Source organism: Struthio camelus, chromosome 12 (genome assembly GCF_040807025.1).
Source record: "Struthio camelus isolate bStrCam1 chromosome 12, bStrCam1.hap1, whole genome shotgun sequence".
In the NCBI taxonomy this organism is placed as follows: Eukaryota; Metazoa; Chordata; class Aves; order Struthioniformes; family Struthionidae; genus Struthio; species Struthio camelus.
Window position 1 is genome coordinate 19,436,561 of NC_090953.1, and position 15,275 is coordinate 19,451,835.

Genomic DNA, 15,275 nt, shown 5'->3' on the forward strand with positions numbered 1-15,275 from the left:
TCGCCTCTCCCTCCTCCATTCTCTTACAGTATTTCTTCACAGTCATCACTGAAGAATTTGTAGGCCAGCTGAGTCCTCAGCTGTGCTCTCAAGCTCCTCTCAGAAGCATAAAAGGCATAAGCAGAACAGTTTCTTGGTTCCTTCACCAATGGAAAGTCCAGAATTTTTTTGTGTGTGGCAAAAAAAAGATAAACTGTGAAACATGTGGACAACACATTTGAAAAGAACCACAGTTAATGAAATACCTTTTCCCCTTTGATGTGACTGTCCATATGTCTTCTACTATTGGTGATTCCTGAACAGTGAAACTCTACAAAGCTAAAACATAGATGTTCAAACAAGAATTTTGGTAGAGCTCTGCTAAAGAGCTCTATCTGTCCTATTCACCTTGTGAAGGAAATCTGTTTGTGTACACGTGAAAAGATTCTCAGATGGTTACTCCAGAGCTTTTGAGACTGAAGACACTTCTACTTGAGCAAAGAAAAGGGCTGTCTAATAACATGAAGTGAGATGTTCTACTGAGGCTTGAAATTCCCTTATTCTCCACCTTTTCTTGCCACTAACAAAACTTTATTTTCTGCCACTGTTGTGGGAAAACAACAGTCAATGACCCAGATGAAAAGTGAAAATATAGGCAGGCTGAATCTAGATGAACTGTTCACATACTTAGGGGACATTATGTTCAACACCTCAGTGAGAATGGTAACATCTCCACTAACAGCAGTCTTAACAGATTCAAAAACCAAAATTCTTTAGTCTAAAGAGATGCAATGAGTAGTACATCCTCCCGTTTGAACACCCTCTTCTCCTTTCAATTAGGAGGTAGGTATGCAGCAGTCCACACAGATTAGGAAATCAGAAATCATTCAGAGATCCTGAATTTTCAGGCTTTCAGAGAAGGCAAGAATGTATATGACTGTGACATCTCCTACAAAATCTCCTGCCTCATTTCTGGGACCATACGTGGATGTGGAGAGAGGAGGGGGAATATTTTCACAACTGATGCTCTACAGTGTTCATTAATCCTGGTAGCTGAGTGGCTGTCAGCATAACATGACTCCATAAGCAGACAGGTTCCTGTCACAGTGAAAATGATCTGGCTTCTTGTCTGTTCACACAAAGCATTGTGACAGTGTTGTTTCTCATCACCTGTCTTGCATTGCTCTGGATCACAGGCAGAACTGATCACAAACTAAGCCAATTATTGTGAGCTGAAAAAAATATTCCAGTAAGATCAAAATTTTGACTTATATATTCTTGCCCTCCAATGTTGGAAGCAGATGTCTCTTATTTTTGCAGGTAAGTAAATACAGAAACACAACTCCTCTGCATGTGTGGTAGTGATTCTTCTTCTGCTAATCTAATACTGACAAAACATCCCAGCAGGGAACATCACTGGTGTGCATTTTGGTGGGGGGGTTTTGTTTTTTGTTTTTTTTGTTTTATACATTTGCTTGGAAAGAGAGAGACTTTGGCTTTCTTTGCATACTGAGCTGGCAGCTGGAGTTCTTATTGACCTACCAGCCTTCAAATTACTTACAGCACTATTGTGATCTCATGCAATGTGACCAAGGGTTTTGCTGTATACTTGAGAAGTGTCTTCAAAAACGCTGGGTTTTGGGAGGGTACTAAAGGTAGTGTTCCTTTAATTATCCTGAGTGCTAGTTAAAGGAAGATATAAGAAGGGTATAAGAGCTGTTGTCCATCATCTGATAAAGAACAGAACCCTGAATCAGCTTGTTGCAACAGCTTGATCCCTTAAGAGCTTCCTTGTGTTATTATCAGAATGCACATAGTGAAGGCTCTTGTGGCAAATGACAACTCTGACAAAAAAAAAGAAAATCATACTGGAAATATCCTATCTCCACTAAGCATCCTGGGTGCGTCCTATGAACTTGATGCGTGGAAATACTTGTACAGAAGGTTGAAAGGAACAATCCAGTCTCATGGATCTAAGGTAAGTTCACTGTGACTAGATTCCTCATTCCTAACTTGTAGATATATTAAAAGCTACACTGCAAGCAACTGCGTGTTAAAGAGCATATTACAAAAACCCCCTTAGGGTAAAGAGGCAGGGATGGAACAGGAAGCAGTTTTTTCTAGTTAAAAAAGGAAAGAACGAAGGATGGCTGGCTCCTTCCTTCCCTTTTCTACTATGTTTAGTGAGGAAAGACAACAAAACTGTGTGCCAAGGGTCCATCTCCCATGAAATACTTATATATTGAAGGGGGGTTGTAAACTTACCAAACCCAAAGAGAACATGGGAACATTTTGCATTGTAACCTCACAGAGTAACCAGTGCTCTTCAAGCAAAGAAATGGTATTCCAAATAACATAGATTTTGATTGAAATTTTGTCAAAAGAAAGCATGCTGCAATAGTAATTAAATAAGCATTTATAACTGCCAACTGCCTATCTTTCACTTATATATATATATATATACACACACACACACACATATATATATACGTACTTCTACAGCACGGCTTGAATTCCAACAATCAAAGCTGTTATAGTTGGGGAGGGAAAAACATACCCAAATACAGTTCTATAAATTATCTGCTGCTAAAAACATATAGCTGATATGAGTCCACAGGACATCCGAGTTAAGTTTCCTGTTAAAACTGAATACTTAGCTGAACAAAGACAGAGATAAGAGCACAATGATTTGAGATTAGTTGAATCTAAGCAGAAAACAAATTATGTGAGTACTGAGCTTTGTAATCCAGAAACAAAAGAAGTGTGAGGTATGATCGACATCATTATAGCTTTTCAGACTGTCCACAAAATACTGCTGTAATGGTGACCTTGCACAGACGTAAACATCCAAAGCAACAAAAAAAAAAAAACAGTCCTCTTGATGATATCACTCACTCTCTTATGGTAAGATTATAACAACTGCAGATACGAGTCTGACAGCTACAAATACATTTAGGATTTGACGTATGCTTAGGTCACAGTTAAGAGCGTGACTGCAGTACATGCAGACATACCCGAGTTAGCTTTAATCCAGCTAACAAGGTCATAATGGAACAGCAATAGCAGTGCAGTCTTCCTTAAAAGCTGTGTTATACTTCTGAGGACCCTGGAATGACACTTTGAAGAGCTAGCGTACAGCATTCTGGTTTCTTTCAAGAGATTTATGGAGTTTGCAGTTACGATATTTTAATGTAATACAGTCCAAAGCACAGAAACCACACATCCAGTTTCCATTAAAGGCAGAACTTCACTTATTTTAAAGGGAATGATATTTGGGTTGCAGGTTTAGTTTACTTTTCAGTTTCATTGTCACAGACATTATGGGATAATAAAGCTATTTACAGTTCAGTAGTTAAATGCATCTAGGATTGACCAAAACTACTGCAAAACACATTTTTATCATTAAAAGGATATAAAAATAAGAATTTTTTTTCTAATATACATACTCTAAAATAATGACAGTGTGGTAACTGAAGGAGAAATACTTTTTAAAGGGGACTGCTTTCATACAATAGCATAGACTAGACATGTTATGTTGACATTAATCAAAATGCAGACCTTTTGGGAGCATTTTATATATTTCAATTCATTTATTTGCATTTATCCTAAAATATATTACAATCATAAAATTAATGGCTGACGATTTATGAACCCTCTATTTTACTTTTTCTAAGCTTGCATTTTTTCTTTTTATAATATTTAAATTCAAAATATATGTATGTTTCTGTAATGGTACTAGTTCAACCCTCCTGCCTTCCAAATAACAAAAAGTCTCAGATAAAAATCTAATACTTACTCAGGAGTTATGCACATGCTTAAAGAGAATAGAGATGGGGGAATATTTTAATTAGGAATAGGGCCAAACTCACCAATATTCAGTCATAAAAAAAGCTCATCTTGCTAGTTCAGCTCCAGATTCTCTTTACCTTGCTTTGTTCCCTAGTTCAAGGCACAGTCATTTTATCTTGGCTACATACCTTTGGCTCTCAAAATGCGGAGTTTGACAGAGGTGGAAAAATGCTTGTTTCCCCTGGTATGATGCAGCTGAATAAGTCTCCAGGTTGCTTTTTCTCAGCAAGGTTTCTTTATAGTGCAGCATTTTGCTTTCCCAGAGTACTGTAAAAATAACAACAAACATATGTATGCAAACTGTATCTCACATAGCTCTATAATTTCAATTTTAGAAATGCAGTAATTACACAGAGGTTAAATAATTTGAACAACAGGAACTTCATTCCCAGTCTGCATAAAGACGACGTGAAATTTAAGAGTGGGCCTGCTAATGATTATTAAAAAGTTTTTGGACAAAATCTTCAGACATAGCATTTAAATATAAGCATCTAAATAATGTTATCCATCATAAACATTTCAAGCAGCTGAAGCAGGGATATTGACCCATCTGAATTATCATGTGTCGCAGGATGACCAACTACCTTAGAGTCCCAGATCGTGTGGGGTTTGTGTGGTGTGAGGGAGGGGAGGAAAGGGAGACAGAGATTTACTGCACGGCTCCATGACTTGTTTCAAAGATCAAAATTTACTACACAAATTACAACAGTACAAAGCAACAACTCTTATTAACAGAAACTTAGCTCAACTAGAATACTTATTTTCTAGTTGCACTAAAAATCATGCTAACAGTAACTCCTTAGCAAATAGAAAAAGTTAGCTAATTTATACTAATTGTAATTACCTAAATGAATGAACTAGGTAAGCCAGTTCTGGTTGATCTTACCCACTGCACTTCAGCAGCCAACATACACTCAGTCCTATGGAAGAAACTGCAGGAGGGAGTCCCTGCCCCAAGGGGCTCCGTAAAGTTAGCAGGCCCACTGTCACCTGCCAAGAGCCAAAGACAGCCTCCTGGGCTGACCAATTTATACCCTGCAGGGGAAAGTGGAGTCGCTAGGCCCACTGCAGTTCTCTTCACCCACTCATAGTCCTTAGCTTTTTGGCTGCTGGAGGGTTCAACTCTCCTTTGTTGTTGTTATGACGATTGCACCCATGGTCATGGGAGGGTGGGGTGGAGGGTGGCCAAACACTCCCAACAGCAGGTTGGCTGCCTTGAGTGCTCTTCAGCACTAAAGAGGAGGCTGAGTGACTGCTAATGACTGCTTTACTCTTGCAGTGGTGAAGGAGGAGTTAATTCCAGTCTGCAATGATTAACACTCGCCCCAGCAGTGAAAGCAGGTGTTGTCTCTCAGGGTCCTGACAGAAGAGGATAATTCCAGACCGCAATAATTAACACAGCAGTGAGAGGAGGCTTTGTTCCTCAAGGTCCTGACGCCCAAGTAGGCCTTATCTCAAAGTCTCAAGTCCCCTTTGGAGTATGAGGCACAGGAATGCAGACTGCTTGTAAGTGGCACCAGACTGGGGGGGGTGGGGGGGAAGCTGGGAGCATCCCCTCACATTCCCACCCTTCCACTCCATTGACATAAATTGCAGTAAGCTCTTCAACAGCTAACAGTACGCATATTCAACAGATAATCCCATACAAAATGCCACAGTACCTAGATGCCTATGGTGTGAGTCTGCCGTGTCACCTCTCCTTTGCTGACTAGGTTTGCTCCGCACTCATGGGGTCACTGCAGGGCCATGGCAACCCCACAGCGTGGTCGCTCTGGCCGTGGTGCACCCAGGGTTCCTAAACTCTTGGGGAGCACCCCAGAGCAAACCCCTCTTCTATGGGCTGCACCATCCTGAGACCCACAGTTGCCTGTGCGGCACCTATCATCATGATCTCTCACACATTCTGCTGTTGGTACTGACAGACAAAAGGACTCCATGAGAGTTAGTGAAATCACTCTTGAGTATTTAAAACAAACAAGCAAACAAAGTACATATTCTTGTGGCTCTCACCATTTGTAGTACTAGATCAGCTAAAAGGAAAAAGTAAAAAAAAAAAAAAAAAAAACCGAGAGAGAGAGGAAAACCTGAGACTAAAATAGCCCTCAATAATAAGCTTGTTATAAACCTGGAGTAAATGGTCAATGAAACATCAACCACTAAGTCATTACCAGCTATAACCATTATAGACTTTAGCTGCCTCAATCCCTCAAGCCTCACCTCTTTGGGGATTTATTATCAGCCTCACAAACAAATACTGTCCTTTGAAAATCAAGTCTGTCTTTCCTTCTTGACTACCATCTTCTCTCGTCCTATGGCGTAAAAGTATTTATGATGAGGAATCAATGCATATAGTAGCCCTCCACAATGCATGCTATCCTCTCTAATTTCAGATCAACTGCTCAATCCATTCCGAGCCAACATGCAGTTATGGCAATTCCAAAAGGAATACTTAGAAGAGTTCTAGATGGAACGCTCAAAGCAAGTGCAGATAGACTTACAGTTAAGTTCATAAAAAGGTAAGAATAAAGCTTTTATCCTTCTGAGTGTTTTTAAAGAGTTCTGGATAAACAATAAGTTTGGCAGATGAAACTCTACAAGTAATCATTCCTCCCTCTCTCATACTGTAAACGAGAGCAAAAAATTATTTTTTCTATGAGACTCCAGCAACAGGGTTTTTTTTTTTTAAATGCTTCAATGAAAAGATTTATAAAAGTATAGTGTGACATTCATGACTTTGTAAAGACATCTAAAGTCTCCAAACTTCACATATACTCTCAGTTCAGTCTTAAAAAGGTCTGTAGAGCAAAGTTTGTAGGACATAACTACATTTAAATAGCAAAAAAAAATTCTACAAATCAAGCAGCTGAAGTCCAAGCAATCCTTAAAAAAAATGTATGAAGGGTACAAGAAATCCAAGGAGTTAATGTCAATTAAAAGTTAAAGCAATAATGTACCAAATTCTCAGAAACACCCAAACCTGCCATCTTTATTTTAATTCTATAAAGAAGAGCTAACTAAAGATCGCATAGAGCTAACTAAAGATTGCATAATAAAAGAAGGTTCTAGGTTAAACTTCCTAATGAACCCGCCCATCATCCTTCTAATGTTTTCTATAACATGTTTTTATGGGTGCTATGTGCTGAATGATGCACAGTTCTATCTCACATCTGGTCACACAAATCTAGCCCAAATAAAATCCTTACAAGTTTTGTCAGAAAAGGGCTATTTTGTAGAAATTTAGTGAAATGTAAAATTCATACAATTTAGTAGACAAAATGTGCTTACATCAAAGTTTGTTGAATCTTTAACTTCAGGAGTGAATAATTTCCTGTGCAATATTTGCTGTATGCTCATCTCCTTGAATGAATGCGATATTTCTTTTATCAGTCACACTTTTTCCTTCAGCCTGTCCACATTTCTGTACTTCACTGATTGCAAACAGTTCCTTAAGAGATCACAGACATCCTGGAATTAACACAAAGACAGATATGACAAAACAGAAATTGTGATGAGGTATCTAATAGGGCTCTACTGGTCTATATTATATATATATATATACACATATATGTATCATCTGTATAAAAGAACTTTATTTCTGTTCCATGTATTTTGTCTTTAATACAAGGAAGCACTCCATTTAAACTCCCTCTTCACAGAACATGGAAACTGGGGCAGAGCTATAAAAGACGAGTTATGTACCACCATTTTAACAACATATAACAGTAGTATAAAGTGGATTCCATCTAATAAATCTGTCTTTTAAAAAAAGCAACAAGTTATGATGTACCTTAAATCTAAATGGTAAACACAACTTACAGTGTTCCTATCACTGCCAATATCAGTCTGTGAGGTCATTACGGAGACTGGATATGAATGGACAGACAACACTGAGTTAATTTTGGCATACAAATATTAATATGACATTTATGTTTATATACCAACAGAAAACTTTTCAGAAGCTCTACCTCTGCCTAGTAAAGTAAGTGTAGACAGAGACAATTATCACTAAGGAGAAAAATTCCTCAGGTCATCTTTCAAGTTTGCTGCATGAGTAATAGCTCCTAATGATTTTTTGAAGGTGATTTTGTAGCAGAGTTTCTAATGAAAAATCTCTTTTGACCATTCCATTTGGGCAAAATAATTTAACATTTACAATCCACAGAAACAGTTTCAGGATTTTTCTTGAAAGTCTAGAAAAATCTTCTTTAGCTCTAGACATAAATGGAATCTTAACCCTTCTTCCACTCCTTCCCCTTGAAAATTTACAAACCTCCTACTGGGGTCCCCTAACAAATTGCTTTTCTTTCCTCCAACAGAAAGCTGATTCCAAGAAAGCTCAGATTAAATGACTAGTTTCTGCAGAATACAAGCACTGGTTCACACACATCCCAGCTGAAAAGACAAGTAGGACATACTCAAATCATGAATATCTTAGATGATGTTATGTGAACTGGAACTAAGGGGAAGTCACTTTTTTACTGTTCTCGAGTAATTGTAGCTAATAGGAAAAATAAAAGCAACAACCTCACAGGAACTCTAATTTCAACCTATGTTTATACAGATTAAATCATCAACCTTTTCACTTCTGAATCCTATGCTGTTTGAACCATATATACCGCTGGCCAGTACAGGATAGGGGGGTGCAGAATGGGAAAAATCAGTCTGGTTACCTCTACCTCCTTCTTCTGGACTGGGAGTCTTGTACCCAGAAGAGGTTGGCTGTTTCCAACCTTTGATTGACTGACTGATTTTTAAAAATTGTTCTTGTTAGATGTCACTGAAATTATCAGTGCTTCTTACCACTTGATTGCTTTTATTACTTGTTAATTCTGGAAATATCTACCCAATAAGAACACATTTTTCTATCAAGATAGCTGGGAAGTTTATTTCTCCTGTCATTACAATCAGATTATTATTTTATAGTTACAGAACAGATTGTTATCAGCCCTGCAGAGACTTTAAAAATAATACAATATGGTTCCTGGCGCTCCCAGGCAGACTGAGAAATGCCACCCACACAATTAGCAACACATTTTTTACACAGCAGGCAAGAAAATTTCTTATATGGATGTTTTGGAGGTAATTCTGCAGTAGAGAACTGGCACACAACAGAATCGCTAATGCACAAAGGCAGGACACTTCTGTACTGGAATCCACAGGAAACCTGCAATGCTTTTGGTGCTTTCTGGAGAGAAACAAGATCACTTCAAATATCTTTCAGGATAGCTGATTTAGGACACTTCAGCAGTACATGACTGCAGCTGCACATTACTAACAAAATACTCTTACTATTGACAAGGTTAGGCATTACAGAATATTGTGAAACTATACGCTGTTGGTGAACAGCCTAGACCTATAAATGCACAGTGTTCCTGGCACAGTTGCATATACTGTACAGATCTCCACTTACAGAGCTGTGCATAAAAGCAATATATCCCACTTCTAAATAACCGTCATGGCACGTAGAGAAGGCCTGGAAGTTTTTTGTGACAGACTAAGGTGACACGATTTTCCAATTTGCTATCAGTTTGAATGGGAAAAGAATCAGTGCTATTATAGCTAAAGGACACAGTAGTGGTTCTTGATGTATAATAATCAGGGTTTCCTAGAGGGAAAGCTTTGCTTTTTGACAGTAACCATACTTTTGGCTGACATTTGAGGAGCTGACCGATTTGCAGAGTAACCATACTTAAAAGAAAAGAAAATGAAAAAAAAAAAAGAGTCAAGGCTCACCTTTCTAATCCATGGGATCTTACCGAACAGAGCAGAAGGGCAGTCTTTAGCATAAAATTTAAAATTCATGCAAGAAGATAACTGGTTATGAAGCAATGAAAATGAGCCCTTGGAACAGTCAATTCTGGACAGGGGGCAATAATTTTGTAGCAAGTCTCTTCTGAGCTGTCTTCAAGCAGGAATTACCCTTATGTTATCATTACTGCTCTGAGACAGAACATGTTCATTTACCAAATGAACCAACAATAATGAAAGAATACATGACTGCATTCCTGATTTCTGCTGAATTGCAAGCTGCTAATATATTTTTCACATATATTCAAAGGCACAACAATACTGTTCCAAAAATCACAGAACTGAGTAGTAACCTTGGGACATTTCAATCGATTTGAAAAGAAACAAACTACTACTTCTAATAACTAAAAGCTGTTATAAATTCATAAAAAATTTAAAGTGGAGATATACATTCTTCTAAGTTTGCAAAGGAAAAAAATGTTTACGTCTCTTGAAGGTGTAGATAACGTCAGTAGTAGTTCAACACTGAAAATCAAGGTAAAACTTTCTTTTAGGCTATTGTGTTAAGCCCGAGAAGGCCACCTAAGAAACACAGCAAAAACTAAAGAGACTCAGAAACATGTAATAAAAACTACTAAAAGCATAGAAAGGAGAAGCAAGGAGACACTAAAAGAAATGTTGTTGGTGTCAATCATGGCTTCTATTACCCTCACAACAGAAAATCAAAGGAATGTTCCATTAAAACGAGCCCCAGAGATTAAAACAATGAGACTTCCTACTCCCTTTCAAAGCATTAACCACTGGAAATCAAATTCACAACGCACCTGAGACCAAAGATTAATACAAAGATGGGACAACCAGCCAGCTCTCCAATTCCCAGAATTGCCTACTGACATTAGGTACCCAATTCTCACCAAAACGTACATAAAAATAAATTATTATTATTAAGGAATATTTTTATCTACTGGCTCATAAAAGGAATTATTATAAACATCCATAAAAGAAAAACACTACAAACTGTTAAAAGACTTGGCATGGTTATTCTTGTCAAGAAAAGAAACCCATTCACATCTCCCCAGCACACCCGTCTTAAGTGTTTAATATAAGGTGCAGCATTGTTTATGTCATAACTTTGAACACAGACATAAGTTTTCACTGCTTAGTATTCTTTATAGGTCTCCATCAGGCCTTAGGAATGAAAGCTAAAAGTTTTGATCAGTCTGTTTGCTTTAGTTCAGATTCATATATTCAGTTCATGTACTCAAGAGTTGCAAATGGGACATGAAATCCAAACAGTTTCTTACTACCATCTTGATCTTTTAATTTCTTAACCAACTAAATATAATCCTGCTAAAATTGCTAGGTTGTAATTTGAATTGGCAGCAAAGCAATTCCTGAACATGGCTGTAGGACTAACTTAAGGGTTCAAAGACTGCTTATGGCTTGAAATAGATAAATTATGCAATGATCACACTGAATTAGCAGTTGTCATAGGGATGTTGGAGACCATTATTCCCTGTACGCACATGTAACTCCTACTAACATTAATGGGGTTACGAAACACATTGAGAGGAAACCTGGCTCCGTTATGTGAACACTGTTGGAAAAGATGAATGGATTTTCATGCTAGATAGATGGAATGGAAGTTCTAAACACATTGATTCATTGAAGAACGTAAGAGTGCACACTGCTACTACATGAATGCATAGCACAGAAAAGAGTGAAAGCTTGTTTTTGGAAACAAGGGGCTACAGAGATCAATCCCATACTCTAGAAACTTCTCCTTCAGAGCTTGGACGGACTACAGGTCTGGGAATGAGAAGACCTGGACTTTATCCAAGCTTCTGCCACAGATACGCGTGTGATTAAACACAAATAATCTCTCTGGGGAATACTGGTGCCATCTCCTACAGGTGTCTCAATTAGGAGCCTGCACTCCCCATGCAGTCAATGGAACCTTGAGAGAGCTCACGAATCCTTCTCTTTCTCTCTCTCTCTCTCTTTCTTTCTCTCTCTCTCTCGAGTATTTAAGGAGCCCAGATTGCTATTGCAAATGCTTAAAGATAAACAGTTATGTTTTACTTCTAGTAGAAATACAGGCTTTCTTTTCTAAGTCTCCAGATGAAAAAAACTCTGACAAAATATAAAATGGAAACCAGATACTACTTCCCATTTGAGTAATGGCACAACATCATAGTACTGCAATACTGACATCCAGGTTACCCAAAGTCACCCTTTTCAATAGATAAAACTGAAAATGGAAGAATAATTCCCTGAAAGTTACCTTCAGAGATAATATCACCACCAGATTTCATAGGTATGAGTTAAAGCAAGGGCAGAAGATTCATAAATCTGAAGGGCAGGATGCCAGAAGATATATATGTATGTGTATATATATATATATATGTGTGTGTGTATGTGTATACACACACACACACACACACACACACACACACAGCCTTTCTGAGACATCCACCATTAACATCCACAGCCACACTTAAGAGGCAAAATATGACCGTTTGGAAGCACTACAGTCATGTTAGAGTTTGGGGGAAACCTCAACAAGTACATCACACCATGTGTGACAGGACTGGATCCAAGAAAAGGAAGATATTCTTGTGGAAAAATCTTCTAAGGAGCAGCAGAGGGACACGTGTCACTCGGAACTAGTCCTATGCAGGTCTGTGACAGCTCTAGTGCTAAGAATTTCTAATTTGTGTGCATACAACAGTGATGAAATACTGCAGTCCCCCTCCATGTCATTTAAAAGGTAGTAACTTCTACAATAACTATAAAATGGAGAGGATAGAAAAATATACCTAACTTGTTTGCGGGGTGGGGGACTGCATACAATTTCCCCCCATTATGTAATTTTGGCTTATCTTGTCACAAGGCAAAAGAAACACCACTGCCCACCACCTCAAAAAAACCCGGTCAAACTCCTTCGGGAGCTTTAACTGTTTTGACTCATTGTCTTCCCTCACATCTAGCCAGATTACAGGAAAAAGTGATATCAGCTCGGATTTTTCTTCAACAATTGCTTGCTATTACCTGCTAATGCTACAGAAACTTTACTGAAGAATGATAAGAGATGTGATTAGACTTAATTTTCATTTTCAGTCATGATGGCTCTTTTTTCTATTCAAACAGGATAGGTTTTGGATCATCAAATGCTTTAAATGCCTCTGTTAATCTTCAAGAACACACCAGTAGTGAATATCATGAATGCAGCATTTTTGGAAAAAATAAGATAAAAGTATGGACCGACATTGTTCTATGCTACTTTTAAGCTAGCCATTAATTTCACCATGTATTTTGCAGGTATATTAATTAATATATACTAATTTATCAGGACCATAATCCACATTTCGATATAGCATTTAGACTTCTGGAGTAGAGCAGTAGCAGTACTTTTCTTTTTCCTGGATTCATGATTCTGCTGTAAAATACAAAGTACAGTGTATTCCAAAATGTGCATAACGAAGGGATAGTGATGTGACAGCAAAATTGTCCTCTTAGGATAAAAACTGTTGCATATTACTGCATATAATACACAGAAATAGGTGATAAGAGGCCAGAAAAAAATGTCTTCTATATAATGATACAAGATTTTGACTCACATGATGAACTCCTATCCGTACAGACTTAGAGAATCTATGAGTATGAAGCATGCACTGTTTTTCAGGGTTTTTATCTTTTTCTTACTGCTTCTGGAAAGCAGCTCTAAACCACTGGCAGCAAGGAGTAAATTTCCCATATCTACAGAGGGATAAACAACTTATTTGCCTAAAATACTGACCTTAATGTATCTATCTGGTATTTAATTTATGGCTCATCCCTTCCTCCCACCTGAAGTTTCCATGGAAGCTCTTTCAAGACTAATTCCCAGTCAAACTTTCTGAACAGAGATTTTGAAATCTGAATGTAATTACGTTTTACTAAACAGACTAGCAATATTTTGTGGGATTAAGAAAGCTTCTCATTAATATCCCAGCATATTCCAGCACTATGCACTGCAGCAGTCAGACGCTTTCTCAGTGCATTATATTTTGAGATTCTCCTTAGAGAACCTACTTCCACATTCAGTAGTGCCCCAGCAAAGGGTGCTCAGCATGGATAAGGAGCCAGAAATTCAACTTCTACTGGAATAGTAGGTTTGCTCTTCTTCCCATCAAAGTTGCAGAAGAAGTGATGGCACCCTGAGTAAAAAGTGCAAAATTAGATGTACATTGACTTAAGTTTTGCAAAAGATAGCTCAAGGGCCAGCAGCGTTGCAGGGAGACTGCATACTTCTAGACCAGTTGATAAATGTAGTATTTTTCTTCCTTTATGTTTCCCTGCCCCCAAACAGCCAATCAAAAGATCAGCCCAAAACCATGAAAAATGCTAGCATATTTCCCTGACTCAGATGAAAGATACTGTAAGACTGCTATTCAGTGGTAATCAGTCCCTAAATCAGTCCCTACCTTCATTCTTTACAGTTTAAACAGTTTGCCTACTTTGATTTAATAATGAATGGGATAACAAGGACCTAACCAAGCTTTCCATCCTGTAATAACTAAAAGGATAACTAACACACATGATATAATCTGAAAAAAAAAAATTAACGCTTTAACCTTTGCATTTAGGCATCAGAAGAGAGAATTTGAGTCTGGGCTTCAAAATCTGAGCACCTGCAAGCAAATTACTTTACATATTTTCAGATTTTACTATACACTCAGCTCTCAGGTTGGTGAACAGACTAGCAAAGGCTGCAGACTAACCAGGCTGAAGCAGCAAAAATATTCAATCCAGACTAGGTCCTAGCTACAGTCTTTTCTGTTGACATTAGTACCAGCCTCGAAAGTCTCTGTAGCTAAGTCATAATTGTGACTATTAACACTTCAGATTTAAACTGAGGAGTTGTTTTTGTCAAGCCAAGATCAGAGTATACTACAGGAACTACATAATAGATGAAAATGGATCAAATTTTTGATATTAAACTCCTTAAACTCCTTATTAAACTCCTATGACCTGCACGAGAGACTAGGCATCATCTAATAATTGGCTATATCAGACCAAGGGACTATGTACAGATTAAGAACAATACTAGGCTGTGTACGGATGGAAGATAAAAGATGAAACTGATCAAAATTATCTGATATTAATTATTAGTACAACTATTGGTCAGAATGGGCATTATTTTAACAACAACATTATCAACATCTGATAAAGTCATACATTTGTTATTAACATCAATTATTGTTGCTAGCAAATCACAAATACAATTAGGGAAAAAACACAATTAAGTTGCATGCAGAATGGAAAATGAGAGATGAAATTAAGCAAGTGATCTGATACGAACTTTTAGCCCAGCAGTAGTAATAGTATGGGAGATTTTCAAAAGTAGAAAGAACAAGGTGGCCCACATCTGTATGACAGTTGTTTAATAAGATAGTAGGAGACCTGAGCTGTGATTTGCCTGAAAAGTTACTGTAGTTTAGTGAATCAGGTAGGAACAAGAAGTACATTCTGTCTAATCCCGGTTCTGACTGGCTGACAGCGTGAAGTTAGACAAGTCACATAACACCAAAGGGCTTTCCATGCTTTCAGCGAAGCTGAGGGTAGAGGATATTTTCTTCTCTTAATATGCAACCCAATTCGGAGCACAGTCAACTACAGCAGGTTGCCCAGGGCTGTGGCCAGTCACGTTCTGAGCA